Consider the following 14,028-nt stretch of genomic DNA (forward strand, 5'->3'; position numbering starts at 1 on the left):
ATGTTAAGATAAAACCTGAGTTTCTTGTTTAGATCATAATTTTTAGGTTCACCTCTGGAGAGCTTTAAAAAGGTCATATAACCACCTAAAGTGCTACAGACACCCGGACATATCTGTTTGTAGTAAAATGTAATATCTAACAGACTGTTTTAAAATTGTATGATTGAGAAATGTTAATGAGTTAAATGTTAATGAGTCTATTTTTTTTTTCCCTTTCTGCAGCTCCGGCTCACAGAATGAACCTTCGATCGCTTCGCCGTCATAATCTTATACACGCGGAGTACGCAGAATGCATTCTGACACCGTAAATACTTCATCCGTGAAACTCTGTTCGTATTTTTTTTTATCGAAGACCCCTCGCAACTTGGATATTCTGACAACATCGCCGACCTTAAATCCTGCCTTAAATTTTTGTTTTCTCTTGTCTCGTGGTGTAGGCGTACCGTACAAATTGTGAAACACTTGAAGGCCCTTCAGCACATCAGCCGGGCGCATTTTTATACTGCTGTGGTGAGTGTTGTTATAGCTTTTTACTAAGTCTGGTAGGACTTCCACGCACCGTCTAGTGTTCTTAGCAGTGAAATTCTAGTCTTTAGCGTTCGGTTAAATCTTTCAACCACGCTCAAAGGTGAGCCCGTCTTCCTATCGCAAAGGTCTGCCTGAAACTGTTTGAGAGATCTTGTAACAAAAACTCTGTTCCTTGGAAAATGTATCCTAGCCGGTTTATGCAGAGTATAGGAGTCTTGAGATGATAAAAAGTCTTTCACATCTTCCACCCTAACTTTCTTTCCCGTCTCATCTTGAACCGCTTTATGAAGCCGCTCTACCCCACCAAAACTACCAGGATGACTCGGCTTGTAATATAACCTCTTCATAACACGTTTCTCCGCCATCTCCAGGTACAATATAAATTCACCCCCCTCTAACCGACTGTCTGGCTCCTACTCATCCCTTCAGATGTGTCAACACCTAACCCGTCGTAAAAACTTCAAAAGACCTCAGACGGAAGGAAGTTTGGGGGGGGGGGGGGGGGGGGGGGGGGGGGGGGGGGGGGGGGGGGGGCAAATGCGCAGTGGACATACGCTGGACAAATGGTGGACAAATGGCAAGGGGAGGGGTTTATTGGGGGCCATAAATCTTTCGTTTGACATATAATACCGTATCTGTCTCTCTCACAGCCATATAAACACGTGCAAAACCCTGAATATGCTCATATTCATATTTAAAAACCCGGTCAAAAAGGACATGAAATACTGTTCTGCGCATGTTTATCCGCAAGGAATCTTGGTCTTTTGAGTACACAAACTACTTGTGACACAGTTTAATTGATACGACGTAAAGAAAATGTGCGGAAACGATCGTTAAGTTCTTCTCTTTTATTGAAAAAACGGTGCATCGCATCAATGCACATTTCACCACGTCTTGCCGGCTCTCACTCCTTTTCTCACAACACGCAGAGAGAGCCTGCAGCGGCTGCGGCGCCCTTCTTCCTCTGTGGTGTCTGTGTAAAATAAGGTTGAACATGCAAACAGCGCACCGAGTGGCATGAAGTGCAAATGCAGTCATGGTGTCGTCTGTGCGCCGCGGTTTGAATGGGAATTGGGGAACTAGGCGGCCGCCTCGGGCGAAGTGTACAAGGGGGGGGGGGGGGGCGCCGTGGACAAGGGGCAGTCCGACCCGACACTCCGTGCTCCGACGCTGTATGTGAGTACTGCGCTGCCCCCCACATCTCAGCACCCCCCCCAACCCCCCCCCCCCCCCCCCCCCCCCCCCCCCGGCCTCGTGTCGTCTCGATCTCGTGGACTCAATCTCGCGAGACATCTCGTCCTGTGAAATTTGTGTCTCGTCCCACCCCTACCAAATACCAATCGATCAAACCGAAAGTGAGCCCGAAACTCCGACAAGTATCAGCTGATCTCTGTCAACAAAGCTAAAACAACAGAGACATTAGAGATATCAAATTGCCAAATTGCAGTCCCAAAATATACCATAAATCTTATTATAGGTGGGGGGGGGGGGGCTTTTATTTGTCTCAACTGTAGCTGGCACCAGGCTTTTAATGAAAGGAGGCATGTATAAGAGAGAGGCTTGTATTTTGAAATGTTCAAAAAGAGCATAAAGATTTGTTGTGTCAGTTTGAAGCCAATAAAATGTACTGAGCTCATTGAAAAAAAGTATCAAACAGTACTAAAATGGTAATAAACAGTAGTGCAGTTTGGAGCTGGGGGATATATCGAATTAATTCGATGAATCCCACGGAGCAGAAACAGGCTCGCATGGACATGTGCCAGGAGCTGAAAAGGCAGCTGGAGGACGATTGAGGGCTGTTTGTGAAAATCATCACTGCTGCGGCGGCTCCGGGAGGCGGTCAGGCTGAAGCAGCCGGCGCTGTGGGAGAGTGTGGACTGTTTTATGCACAGGGTTCTGCACGTAGAACAGTTCCTGATGGAAAAAAGCACAGCCCTGCTGCCCTATCCGGCGTATCCCTCGATTTAGCCCCGTGCGACTTCTTTCTATTCCCAAGAATGAACATGGAACTGAAGGGGCAGACATTTAATGACGTGGAAGAGGTGCAAAAAAAATCGAAGAACACTCTTAAAGGGACCATTACGCAGGAGCATGCTGACTGTATTGAGCAATGGAAATCCCGGCAGCAGCGCTGTATTCAAGCCGAAGGAGAGGACTTTGAAGGTGACAGTTTTGATTAAATGTGAAAATAAAAAAATAAAAAGTTATTACCACTGTCCGGTTTCTTTTGGGTCCCCCCTCGTCTTTTGTAAAGTCTGGTCACCCTTTCAACATCATGTCTTGTCACTGACACTTGAACTAACCCCATGACCCCAGATCTTTGTTCTTTATTCATGCCCCCTGTACCCATTTCAGAAAGGACTTATATCTTTTGCTAGATAATAGTAGGAGCACTTGGCACTGTTTGCAGTGTAGACTGTGAGTGTTTTATTTTCCTTTTTTTTCCCTTTTTTTTTCTTTTGTTTTGTTTTGTTTTGTTTTGTTGTGGTTGTTGTCTTTTTTTCTTGTCTGATTTTGTTCTGTTCTCTTTGTTATTTGCCACATTTAATATATATCTGTCAATATCTGTGGATATATATTTTTCCGTGTAAGCCTCCGATACATGATACTGATGTTATCCACTTGCCTGTTTCCTTGCTCAAAATCTATAAATAAATCATACATAAAAAAAAAAATACTGTGATCAAAATAATGCTGTGTTGTTCTGGGTATGCTGATGTACATCTTTTTATAAAATGGAGGCTTCAGGAGATTGTGAGTCAGTGTGAAGTTTTGATCTGGATCCAAACAGACAGTAACCTGCAGTCAGTCATGGTTGATCAAGGTTTTGTTGGACACTTCAGTCAAAACGTGATTCATAACTGGAGACTTCACACAGGACTCGAGTAGGACATCTAGTGGTCACTGACATGAAGTGAAATCCAGACATGTTGATTCGTGCGGGGCAGCATGGGTCTGGTGACCTCCCACTCTGATGATCGCATGGACAGCCTGGAACAGATTTAACTTGTGCAGCTTGTTCGTTCTGTGTTACGTCCCCTCATGATGTTCACAATACTGAAGTTTTTCAGAGAAGAAAGCTGCTCAAACCATCTTGATTTGAATCAGCCCTGCTTTTCTCCTGTCCTCTAAACTTTAGATTTCACATTAAAGTGGCATAAATCCTCTGATTTGTCTTCTGCCAGGTTTCAGTGTAACAATATCTTTCACCTTCCTGGTCCAATCAGAAAACATCTGAAGACAAGACAACAGTGACTTGATCTCCTGGGTATCATGAACCTGGACTTTCTTCAGCTCTTGGTCAGTACTTCAAATCTCTTCTACCTTGATTTTTTTAATTTATTTTTTGCTTGTTCGTTCTTTCTGCCAAAGAAAGCTTGAACCTGTGAGCAAGTCTGATGTGAAAAACTGTTATTCTATGAGATGTAAGAGATTGTATTTACACTGTAAACATAAATTTCTTTAATCAAATAAATACGTTGCCTCCCCGGTTTTACATTTGTTCATTCTGTATTCTGAGCTGGATAAATGAGGAGACTGAGTGTCTCTAAATGACCATAACTCTGAATAAGTGTTTGTTTGTCTCTTTGTTTCCTCTGTGATGGACAGATGACCCGTTCAGGGTGAAACCTGCACAGATCCGACGTTCTAATAGTAGCTCACGTTCACCAAGCGTTGGGTGAACAATCCAACACTTGGTGAATTCTGCTTCACAATGACAGGAAGAGCCGAGAATCTGAGAATCACCACAGACTTTTATCCCAACATGCATACTGTCTTGAAGGTTCTAACAATGCCTGTGTCCACTGCCAGTGCTGAGTGTTCATTCATTTGTTTCCGTCGCTTGAAAACATCCGTCTAGAGCACCATGACAGACCAGAGACTGAGTGGACTTGCTCTGAAGAACATTCATCAGGATATTCCTGTCAATTCTCCTGTCAATAGGGAGGCACAGACTTCATTGCAAATAGGTAGGAAAATTATTATTATAACTATGATTATGAAGTGTATTTTTGTGTGTTTTTACCACGTGTGTGCCTGGTGTGCCGTCGCCATAACGTGTTGCCAGGCTGTTTTCATCTGTTTCTGTACGCTGTCACCATACTCTGCTGTAAAGCTTTACAGATCTCCATTTCTTCATTGAGTAAAAATTTATTATGAATCACAGAATTCATTAGAATGGCTTTTTTTTTTTTTTTTGGGGGGGGGGGGGGGGGGGACTTTTAAACATCTGCATGCAGCATTTCTCTCCTGCTCTGCTTAGTGTGGGGAAGAGTGAGGACTTCGGATCATGATATTTTTCTCTCTGCACAGAGATGCATTTATTTAGAAGAACAGCATTTTACAGTGAGCAGCATACATAGGTCTTCAAAATCCTGATCACTATTGCAAAGTTCGGATGAAAACAAATGCTGGTCTGCAGTGTGAACTGAAGCTTTGTGTTTCTGTGCATCTCTTCTGTGTATCTCTTTCTCTCTTTCTATCCTCTCTCGCCAACCTGACTAGCAGAAAGCAGCCACCTCTGGTCCTGGTTCGGCAAAGGTTTCTTCCTTTCTACAGTCACTTGTGCTTGCTCATGTGGATCTGTTGGCTTTCTCTGTAAAAATGTCTAGAAATAACTATGTTGTAATTCTCGCCATATAAATAAAGCTGGATTAAATTGGATGCATTGAATTTTAAATTACCAGGTCGGTTAATGAACAACAACATTCAATGACCTACATGTCAGGGTTTCAAGTGCATCAAATTCCCACATCAAGTTCATGCTCTGGCAGCTGTCCATGGTGCTGAACCAGGTGACAGTACAGGAGTGACAAACATGACAGTCCTCAGAGCGGACCGTGGCCTCTGCGTTCTTGTTCTAGCGACTTGCTCATGTGAGCTGCTGCTCAAGGACTGGCAGGCCACACATCTGGTGGTGTGTGTGTGTGTGTGTGTGTGTGTGTGTGTGTGTGTGTGTGTGTGTGTGTGGTGTGGGTGCATCTGTGCATATTATGAAATTTAATCGTGGCGGCGTCTTTGACATGAGCAAAAGGTCTCTCAAATGATGTTGAGCTTTCCCGTCAGCAAAGTTTTTTTTTTTTCTTTTTCTGATGCATATCTGCTCTAATCCTGTTCAAACATCTCCATGATATGCTCGTAGCAACCGCTCCACTGACCAGCCTCTGCTCCACCGGTGGAGCTCTGCTCAGCCGGCAGAGCAGCTCTGTGAGACGCTGTCTGATGAGCTCTGAAAGGTTCCACCGACTGCAGTGCTCCGCCGGGCGCTTGCCTCCGCCGGTCACAGAGACTCAGCAGGTAGCCTGTCATTGGGCTGGTTGAACAACTCAACCGTGAATGAGTGAGATTTTTTTGTCCCTTTGTTTCCTCTGTGATGGACAGATGACCTGTTCAGGGTGAAACCTGCATTCACTGATTGTTAGCTGGGATCAGCTCCAAAGCCTCATGACTTTAAGTTGTATAAGGTGATTTTGAGAATGTAGAAAAACAGGAAACAACACTTTTAGTCTTTTTGAACCCCAGTGTGACAAGCTGCTGCCTGTCTGTGGGTTCGTCCGCAGCCAGCCTGGGCGCTGTTTCATCCATCGTTATTAAAAACACAAAACAGAAAGTACACGGCCTGGGAAGCCTCCTCGGCCTCCCTCCAGGCATCCCCCAAAATCCAGCCATTAAGACATTAAGCTCTCCAAGGAGATGACGTCTCCAGGTGAGTTACCAATCTGTGACTGGAGTTATTAAGAAAAGTTTGTACTTTAAATTGTTTTCTTTACGTTATTTTAACGACCAGGTCAGGATGTGAGAAGAATCCTACAAGCAGTACTTATCAGTCATTAATATTAACTACAATAATTAATATAGTGCATTTCTGTTCTATCCGATTGTCAGCAATGCTGGAGTTTTAAAAACCGAGATCAAATTTCAGATCCACAGTTGAATTTAACAATTGAATTAATAGCACATTTTCAATAATGAACATTTTTCTTGCATTACAGGGATCAAGGTTCACAACACCGTTCCCTCCATCAACCACTCATTAAGCTCGAAGCAGGCTGGCAAGCAGGAAAGGGAACTATTGATATTATAAAAGAATGAGCCACATTAACCATTGAGGGACCGTTCACCGTTGATGTCTTGCTTGGTAAAATTACAAGGTTATAAGGGGATTATTGTTTGGAATTTCATTATTTTAGATGATATTTGTGGTGGCTTGTTGTATTATTAATAGTAGCATTGGTAGTCATGGATAACTGGATAGCTGGTTCAGCAGCACCGGAGTCCACAGGTGAAGTGGTACAAGATGCAGCGGCAGCAGGAAATGAGGTGCAGATGGCCTGATGCACCATCTGATGAATCACGATTAAGGACTGCTCAGTTTTGAAGAGATTGTCACTGGAATCACTTAAATTAGTGTAGATCAATTGTAAAGATGTAAAAACAGTTTTTTATGCTGCAGCATTAAAGTTTGATGAAAATAATGATTGCTGATTTAAGTTCACTCATTATTGTCCTTTGTATTTTTTCAACCTGTCATTCAATCATTTTGTTGTGATCTTGTTTTCATACATGATCCAAAATGTTTTATGTAACAATTTTTGACATATTATTTACAACAGCAGAGAGTAAAACTTTATTGATAATTAATATCAATTACGGTAACACTTTATCTGAAGCCCCCCTGTATAACACATTATAAGTACATTTATAAAGCATTATGATGCCATTATAACACGTGTAGCTATAGTTATAAACATTCATAGATGATCACAATGCCAGGACCTAACCCGAACCCTAACCCTATGTTGTATAGTGAGTTATAAAGCATTGTGATCATTTATGAGTGCTTATAACTATATATAAACACTTATAATGTGTTATACCGGATGCTTCAAGTAAAGTGTTACCGAATTTTTTTGTTTTTTTACAAAAATATGGATGTAATTCTGAACACTTAATCCATTTTTATTAATGACCTCTATCACTGTATATAATTTTGATCAAAAGTAACTAATAGGGACAGATGGACCATTGTAAGTTGAAAAAGATCATCAGTTTCACATAAACTGCTCCAGTCTGTCTGAGGAACTCTGCTGGGTGGTTCCAGCTGTCATACTGCAAAAAACATAAAACACTGTCTGTAGTTTACATGGTGAAAACCAGATGACCACTGAAGGTGCTGTGGCGATTCTCACTGTCATAAATTCTGCTATTCTGCCAAAGACGCACAAAAACAACGTCTCCGACCTCCAATAACAATGTGACGCCATTGGAAGATTTCATAACACCAGAAGTCTGATGCTCATATGCACTGAAAACATGCTGATCATTCTTCACAATATAAGCACCTGAAGCATGTGATGCATGTCCATATGCGACAATATGTATCTCAAAGTGGTAGGCTCCTCTCACTGGTGCTGTGAAAAAACCTGAAACACACAAATTTACATGCGGACATCAGGTGGGGTCCTTGAATATTTGGTGAAAATAATCATCAAGAAGTCCCGTGAAAAAAAAAATTATAGATTTGGATTATTTGTCCCATGTAGTGTTCAATAATTAAAATATAGGATGAAAAATAAATTAGTAAGCATCAAACTCCCTTCACATCCATCTAACTGACTACAGATAAGCCGATTCTGGTTTCCATTCACAGTGTAATCCTTCTGGCCTTTCTTCATGGAAAGATGAGGACTGACACTGAGGAACATGGAGCATTTTCTACTGGACCTGTTTCAGCAGTGGATCAAAAGTGATTAGTGATGTTCTCCGATTCAATGTGTATAAACTTGGTTACCTGTATTAGGGTTATAGGCATTTCCAATATTTGTAGCAACATATCTGAAGACCAGAGGTGTTTGAGTGTTAAATGGTCCCAGAGTTCCTGAACCTGAAGCCAACAGGGAGGTTGAAAACGCCACTTTCTTTACTGTGTGTGAGAGAAACATCCTTCTGTTAAAGTTTGTAGCTTAAAAGCAGATACATTGCAGTGAAGATGAGCTTTTTTTCTACAATCACAAACCTTCCCCCTCTCTCCTCATAGCCTCCACATGGTTTTCAGTGATGTTTGCTCTGGATTTAATGGTCGCCAGTTCTCCAGCTTGAGCTGAAAATTAATATTTATTAAAGGTTCTAGCAATAGCATCATTGTAATGTTTTTGATGTATAACATCATTCCACAAGCTTATGTCCAACAAGCTACAGCTATGAAGTCACATTTTTAGTAAACAACTGTCAGTGTAACCATACATCATTTAAAAATAAAAGTCGCTGATTGTACCTTGTTGTTGTGTTGTTATTTGCAACTCAAGTTCTCTGTCCTTTGCTGCAAGTGCTGAAAGCAATAAAACAAAAACAGAGGAAACATTTAATGTTAAACAGTACATCAGTGCTTTGACGTATTGTCCTTTTTTTTTTCTTCTTTTTTTTTTTTTTTTAACTATTTTTGACACTTTACAACATCGTCCCACATGCTGCTTTAGGCCCATGAGCTGCAGCTATAAACTGACATTTGGAGGAAATAACTTCCACTGTCAAAGTGTGTCACACAGATATTTATCATTAGAAATAAAACTGATTGATAAATGTACTGTACCTGTCTGTTGAGTCTCCAGTTGAGCAACCTTAGCTGTTTCGACACAATGAAAAACAAACACAACACCCCATTAAGAGAAAAAAAAATTAATGATGTTAAACAGTACATCATTGGTATCCCTCAGGCCAGTTTTGGCCCATGAACCACATGTTGGATCCAGCTTCAAAGACAATCTGGAGGAAACAACTGTCAGAGTCTTGGTGTACACATATTATTTAAAAGAAAACCGATTGATAATTGTACCTTGCTGTTGTGTCTTCAGTTGGTCCAGCTCAGTTAACTGCAACTTGAGTTCTCGAACCTCAGCTGACTGCACTGAAAAACAACCAAAACAAAACCCACAGAGAGAAAACAGTCCATGTTGTTAAAGTACATCAGTGGTTTGAGGTAGTGTCATTACTTCTCTCACTGTTTTACCTTCGTTCTCTCTTTGCAGATCTCTCATTTCATACTTCAGTCCAGCCAGTGTTGCACTCATCTCCCTCAGCACAGCATGGATGTCAAGTGTGTGGCTTTGTTGGTTGTTCAAAGTTCTTGCTGGTTCCTCTCCTTTTGATTCAGTTTGCAGCATAATTTCACTGTCAGGCTCTGTACTGAGCTGAGCTGCAGAGACAGAGCAAATCAGGAGCAAAAAAGAAAGAAAGGTCTCCATGTCTTCTCTCAGAAGTTGGTCTGTGTCGCTCAGACTGATGGTCCCAGATGTCAGTGCAGCCTTAAACAGTGTCCTGGATGTCAGAAGCTGATCAGTAACTAGCAGGTGGTTGGATTTATCAGAACATCCGCGAGATAAAACTTCTACTTTGGACTTGACATGAAATTGAAACAAATGTGTCACAGGAAACTTTGCGTGAAAACATTTACAGTCATACTTTAGGATAGGGTTGCCAACTCCCTAAAAAAAAAAAATAAATAAAGGAACACCTCACCGGCAGAGCTGTCTGGTGGTTCACGTGACCTGATTGCTTTCACCCATCCCAGCATGGTGTTTTTTTTGTTTTTTGTTTAAACTATTTTGCCTGTGAAACTATTAATTATTTGACACAAATCTACGTGGATGCATACGTTCTGATATGGATACGTAAAAATCAATTACTTTATAAACCATTTATTTTTAGTGCAAAATAATGTTTTTATAATAAAAATATATTTCTTTAACAGAGAACTGTCTGCTTCTGAGCATAAAACAAATAAATCTTTCCTTTAAATGAACTATTTTGTTATTGCTTAACCTTGTATAAATTAACATAAAATAATTAAACGCAAAATAATATAACAGTGCCAGTTTACACATTTAGTGTAGAAAAACTCAGCGGTGTGCGTGTGTGCATCATCAGCCATGCTGTGCGGTGATCTACTAACTTACATGTCAGTGTTAAACTCCAGCCAAAATGGAATTGTTCATCACTGAAGTCATTTAACCCAGAGCCTGTTCCAGATCCAACAGCCCTCTGCTCCACATCAACGAGTGTACAAGTGACTAAAATGCTGTGAGGATGATTCTTTCAATTGTGTCTCAAACCAGAAGCCTTAATCTCACTAACTGAACGCTGCAGCTGCACTCTGACGCCCGAATGTTTGTTTTAGAACAACTTTAAAATCCAGATGCAACAATTTGACACGCCCCCCTCACCTGCACCTCTCTACACAAAACGCTACACAACGCAAGATCCGTTCGCTCCACCGCAACGCACTGGATATCAAATGAAACTAGAAGATCTACACTTTAAGATGACACCACGCAGAATATTCTCTGGGTCGACCAGCTCCCGTCAGCGGCAAAACAAACAGAAAACGATCTTGACATTTCACAGCCAGCGCCCCAGATCGCATGTTTCTCACACACTTCTTCAACAAATCTCAAAGCTGTTCTCACCAAACACAACATATTTAATGTCCTTACTGTTTTGTGGTCATTTTCCATCTATTCACACTCTCCTCTGGCCAAAATTAGCCCCATAATCCTCTATAATAGTGAGAGAGCGTCATACGCCTGAATGTTTTTCATTCCAACAACGGTGGCGACTACCCAACATGCATTGCGAGGCCGGGTGTGTGACGTCAGCTGCAAATACTCTATTGGCCAATGAACTGCCGTAGCCTACTAGGAACGGTCTTTTTTTGACCAATGAGATAAGAGTGATTCTGTGTTGTTAAGCCATGTTTGTCAGCTCATTGGTCACAGAACGTCAGAGAGCCGGTGAACACTTCACCGGAAGTTTTCATAAAAAAGTGCATGTTCCATTGCTCACGTTTTGACTCTCACAAAAATACGGAACAAAGTTCGTTCCTTTTCAGCTCAATACGGAACGCACACTTTTACGTCCAAATACGTAACAATTCCGTTTTTCAAGGAACGGTTGGCAACTCTACTTTAGGAACACATTCAGTGCAACAGATTTGCATTTAAAGTCCTGTTTATCAGGCTGCATGGTTCATCCATGTTGACTTTATGGATGAGGCTGAGCTTGGTGGTCACCCTCTCAATGTCAAAGAATCAATCAAATTATCTCTGGAGACAAGCCAACAGTGACTTCATCTCCTGGTATCATGAACCTGGACTTTCTTCAGCTCGTGGTCAGTACTTCAGATTTCTCCCACCTTGATTTCTCCTCTTGGTAGTTCTCTCTGCCAAACAAAGCTCGAACCTGTGAACAAGTCTGATAAGCTGCTGTACTTTGAGGGTTCTTGAGTCTTGGTCTGGTGGATTTTCCTCTGAAGGTTCATCCCTCCATTGCTTCGACTCTTTTTTTGTTTGATGTTTTCACATGGAAGCTTATCTCGCCACTTTTGATATAGCCAAGTAAGAAAATAAGTTTTCCAAAGTCCATCCACGTCCAGCATGTCACTGGTACTGGGAGGAAGCCAGAATACCTGGAGGTGACCCACACACACACGGGGAGAACATGCAAACTCCATACAGACAGGCCCCAGGCCCTGTTGTTTATCAGTGCTCTGTAACGTCTGCCTGATGGTGATAGGGTGGGAGGGGTCTGTGATGATATTTTGTTCTATTACATTTTGTACAGTTCATCAGGAGAAGAAAAGTTTATCATTCAACTTAACAGTGTTAATTGTAAAGAAAGCAGTGTGGTGAGCTGTCAGGGCCTGCGAGGCCTTCTCTGCTGGCCTAAAAAGTATCTGAATTACAGACTGATGGAATTTATATTAGTCCTGTGAATACTGATTAAATAATTACAAATGGTATGTTCTGGTTCCTTTCGTAGTTTTCCCACGCTGCTTCCAGACATGTTTTTTTTTCATATTAAAGTTTTTAACCAATCACATTCCAGCCATCATCTGTTGTTCAGGTCAAAGAAATCTGCCTGGAGGCCTTCACAGTCACTTCTGATGGCTCAATAAAGTAAAGTGTCAAACAGACAGTTGCTTCAACCAATCAGATTTTGAGTTGGCGACTCAGCACCTTCTCGCAGGCGGACAGTAACAGCAGCGTATTCAGGCCTTCTGATTGTATAGTCAGTGAGCGGACTAGCCAGAGCTAGCAAACAGCATCCGTAGCGAGCTGCACGTGCGAAAATACAGTTTGGCAATGGTGGAAGGAGGAGACGTTGATGTAAATTAATGTGAATTAAAAATTACACCAGAAATTCCACAGGGCAAGCTCGACTTCAGCACTGGCTTTGATGGCAATCCAGAAGGATCTGCTGATGGAACTGAAACACATGGATAATCTATATGCAAAGCAATTGAACTCTTTTTGAGGAAGAAAAGAAGGATGGATTTTGTTTACAAATAATGAGGATTTTGGTGAATAAAATGTTGCTATTGTCTTAAATAATATTGCTATTTTATTAAGTTGTTAATGCTCATTGTATGTGCACAGATGGAGAAGGAGACTTGTGCACTTCAGTAAAGGCATTTATTCTGGCTGCACAAAAATCTATCTGCTTTGCAACAGCTCTTTATATGCATGTCTGTATAATAAGATGGTTTTTATAGACATAAAATAGTTATTGAGAGGTGGATTGGTTCAGGCAGATCTGTTCTGAAGGCCTTAGTGTGAAATGTACGGTCCGCCACTGAAAGAAAGTGAAAACAGATGCAGATTTTATCAAATAAGGTCACTTGCCCCATAAAATAAGTTTCCCAAAGAGGTAACAAAGGTTAGGACCTTGTTCTCTGTGTAAAATTAGAACTAGATCTGATAACAATTTGTGTGATTTAATTTTTATGTTCCTGACATTAGTCATGAGACTGGCTCTCTAAAGTGGGTTATTTATGAAGCCACAAAATCATAAACAACTCTGAGTATGATGGAGTAAAGCTCAAGAACATTCCAAGGTATAATTTATCATTTAGTTAAAGTCTGATTTTAGTTCAATCTTGATGACGATGTTGAGAGAAACTGTGATCAAAACAGTGTTGTGGTGTTCAGGGTAAAATGATGGACATGTCTTGATAAAAGATTTTAGGTGAAATAATGATCTGGATTCAATCTCTTCATGGTGGCTCATGGTGGCTGGATGATGAGTAAAGAAGCACAGACTTCCCTGTTACAATCCTCCTGGGACATGCTCTCTGACAAACCCAGAGATATTCACTGAAAACTCAAGGAGGTTCTGGATCCAGCTCCTCACTGGAAGTTGATGGTCGACCTAGAAGGGAACCATCCTTTTTTTCTTTTCTATCTCTCTGGGATGGTTTGCTGTTGGCTGTATCCCGGGACCAGGGCCAAGTTGGTAGGGACCGACTTGGATTTGGGCCGATTTGACTGTAAGCCTAAACCGCTCCAGTCTGTCTGAGGAACACTGCTGGGTGGTTCCAGCTATCATCCTGCAAAAAACATAAAACACTCTGTAGTTTACATGGTGAAAACCAGATGACCACTGAAGGTGGTGGGGCGATTTTGATTATCATAAATTCTGGCATTCTGCCAATGACACACAAACACA

The sequence above is a fragment of the Salarias fasciatus genome, unplaced genomic scaffold (genome assembly GCF_902148845.1).
Source record: "Salarias fasciatus unplaced genomic scaffold, fSalaFa1.1, whole genome shotgun sequence".
NCBI lineage: Eukaryota > Metazoa > Chordata > Actinopteri > Blenniiformes > Blenniidae > Salarias > Salarias fasciatus.